At 51.7% G+C, this 3,030-nt stretch overlaps 1 pseudogene; it reads left to right on the top strand.

The window, feature by feature from the left end:
- Window positions 1-1,148: 1,148 nt before the first annotated feature.
- LOC118653320 lies at window positions 1,149-2,697 on the top strand (annotated as a pseudogene).
- The last annotated feature ends 333 nt before the right edge of the window (window positions 2,698-3,030 follow it).

Below are 3,030 nucleotides of genomic sequence, written 5' to 3'. Positions count from 1 at the left end.
ATTGTGGTTTTAATTTGCACTTCCCTAATGACTAATGCTGTTGAACATCTCTGTATGCGCTTATTGGCCATTTGTATATCTTCTTTGGAGAAATGTCTATTCAAATTCTTTGCCCTATTTTAAGTAGAATCATTTGTCTTTTTATTGTTGAGTTGTATAAGTTCTGTGTATGTTTTAGATACAAGTGCCTTCTCAGATACACAATTTACAAATATTTTCTCCCAGTCTGTGGGTTGTCTTTGCACTCTCTTAACTGTGTCCTTTGAAGAACACAAGTTCTTAAAAGCTCAACTTATTTATTTTTTTATTTTGTTGAGGTTTGGGTGTCATATCTAAGAAACTATTGCTTAATTCAAGGTCAAAGATTTACATCTAGGTTTTCTACTAAGAATTTTATAGTTTTAGCTCTTACATTTGGGTACCTTAAGGTCTCTGATTTTTACTGAGTTAATTTTTGTATGAGATGTGAGGTATGGATCTAACTTCATTCTTTTGCATGTGGATCTCCAGTTATCCCAGCACCATTAATTGAGAAAGCTATTCTTTCTCCATTGGATGGTCTTGGCACATTTGTTGAAAATCAATTGACCATAGATATATCAGTTTATTTCTAGACTCCTAATTGTATTCTGTAAGACCATATGGCTAAAGTTATGCTGGAATAACACTGTTTTGATTATTGTAGCTTTGTAGTAAATTTTGAAATAGGGAAGTATGAGTCGTCCAACTTTATTCTTCTTTTCAAGATTGTTTTGGCTACTCTGGGTCCCTTGTATTTTCATGTGAATTCTAGGATAAGCTTACAATGTTCTTAAAAAAAAACAACAAAAAACTAGCTATGCTATTGATAGGCATTGAAACTAGTTTGGGGGAGTATTGATAGCTTAACAATATTAAGTCTTTTGATCCATAAACCTGGGATGTCTGGGACCTCTTAAAATATAGATTCTGATTTAGAAAACCAGAAGCACCTGAGAACAAAGGGAGTGGTGAGAGCTTCCAGGCAGGGAAAGTAGTGAAAAACGATTTAAAGAGTGGAGGGTTGGACAGCCTGCTGAGCTTTTGCCTCCTGCATTACTGGTGCATGCGGCCCGGCCATCCCGCCCGCCTGCCCGCCACATGCACCCGCACTGCCACTTTGGAGCCCTATGGCCGTAATCTGTGAGATCAGCAACGTTTTCAGCAACTACTTCAGCGCCATGTACAGCCCGGAGGATCCCGCCGCCCCCCCCCCTCCTCCCCCCCCCCCCCCCCCGCTGCCGCTGCCTTTGGGGCCTACGACCTAATGCTGTCCCTGAGCAACCCCCAGATGCCGCCCGTGGGCCCAGAGAAGGCCAGCTGGTCGCGGGAGCAGCCTCAGTTCTGGTCGAAGGCCCAGGTGCTTGACTGAATCAGCTACCAGGTGGAGAAGAACAAGTTTGACGCCAGTACCATTGACTTCTCTCGCTGCGACATGGACGGGGCTGCGCTCTGCAACTGCGTGCCCGAGGAGCTGCGGCTGGTCTTCGGGCCCCTGGGGGACCAGCTCTATGCCCAGCTGTGGGTGTGGGACCCCACATGCAGCTTCCCGGACGAGCTCAGCTGGACCATCGATCTCCTGGAGCAGGACAGCACCTCGTTCCAGGAGATGCTGGGGGACCCCAGCCCCTTTTACCAGGGCAGCCCCTTTGGCCTGGAGATGCGGGAGGATGACCGGCAGCCCAGCTTCTACAACTGTCGTTTGTTATGGGTTGGCTCAGCGAGATAGACCACCGACTCAGAATTTAAATTTAAGAACCTTTATTAAGCTGGCCAGCTGTCTACAGTCCCAGCACCCTGCCAAAGCAAAGGCAGAACTGCAGCCATGACTGCAAGCATTAGAGCCTATTTATTTGCAAAAGCTACAAAGTTACAAGGCTTTGTTTACGCAATTTGTTCCCGACACAGTATAGCATTATCACCTTCCTATCTATGTTTTCTGGGAACAGAGAGCACAGTATATTGAGGAGGGACCATGAGACCATATCTCAAGGCCTGACCTGATGTCAGTACCTTACTGTCTGTTCCAGGAACAGACAGTGCAGCGCGCCCGATATGCAGCCCAGTACGTCGTTCTTCCCTCACACACACGCCCCCCCCCCCCCCCCCCCCCCCGTCTTTGGGCAGTTCTGATGTTTCCACCGGCTCCACTGCAGGGACTGGTGCCTCTGGGTGCTCCCATTCCTCCAAGACTCGGGGAGAAACCACGTGGACCTGGGCCCCAGGGACAGCAAGCTCTTCTCCAGGGCAGACTTCGCTGACTACAAGAAGGGGGACCCCAAGCACGGGAAGCAGAAGTGGGGAGGCCCCGGAAGCTAAGCAGAGAGTCTCCGGACAGCGTGGAGGGGCTGGAGGAGCAAGCACGCCCCCAACGGCACCCACCTGTGGGAGTTCATCCCAGACATCCTTATCCGCCTGGAGCTAAACGAGGGCCTGATGAAGGGGGAGAACCGGCAGGAGGGCGTGTTCAGGTTCCTGCGCTCCGAGGCCATGGCCCCGCCGTGGGGCCGGGAGAAGGAAAACAGCGGGATGACGTACAAGAAGCTGAGCCGGGCCCTGAGATACCACTACAAACTGGAGATCCTGGAGCGCGCAGACGGCCGGCAGCTTGTCTACAAGTTCGGCAAGAACTCCAGTGGCCGGAAGGAGGAGGAGGAGGAGGTCGGGAGCCGGAACTGAGGGTCTGAGTGGACCCAAGTCAGATGCGTGGACTCGAGGCCGTGGCCCTGATCGATCGAGGGGAAGGCTGCTGTTCTGTGGAGGAAGCAGAGGCTCGGGGTCTCCTTGGCCGCTGCCTCCTGGGATTACAAGCCCTGGGTTTGAAGTGACTTGTTCGGTGACAGTGTTGTAAGTGTGGCTTCTACGGGGCCTCCTGAGGCCCAATCCGGACCAGGCTGCCGACACCGCCTTCCTCCTGCTGGGTGCCCGGATGGAGGCCGGGAGGCGGGGAGGCCCAGGGCACCGTGAGCCGGGGGACAGGGCCTGCACTCCTCCCTGGATTGGGTCCCCCTC

This window comes from Myotis myotis, unplaced genomic scaffold (assembly GCF_014108235.1).
Source record: "Myotis myotis isolate mMyoMyo1 unplaced genomic scaffold, mMyoMyo1.p scaffold_m19_p_4, whole genome shotgun sequence".
Taxonomy (NCBI): domain Eukaryota; kingdom Metazoa; phylum Chordata; class Mammalia; order Chiroptera; family Vespertilionidae; genus Myotis; species Myotis myotis.
Note: the sequence above shows the minus strand (reverse complement) of the source record. Positions and strands in the feature narration are given on the sequence as shown.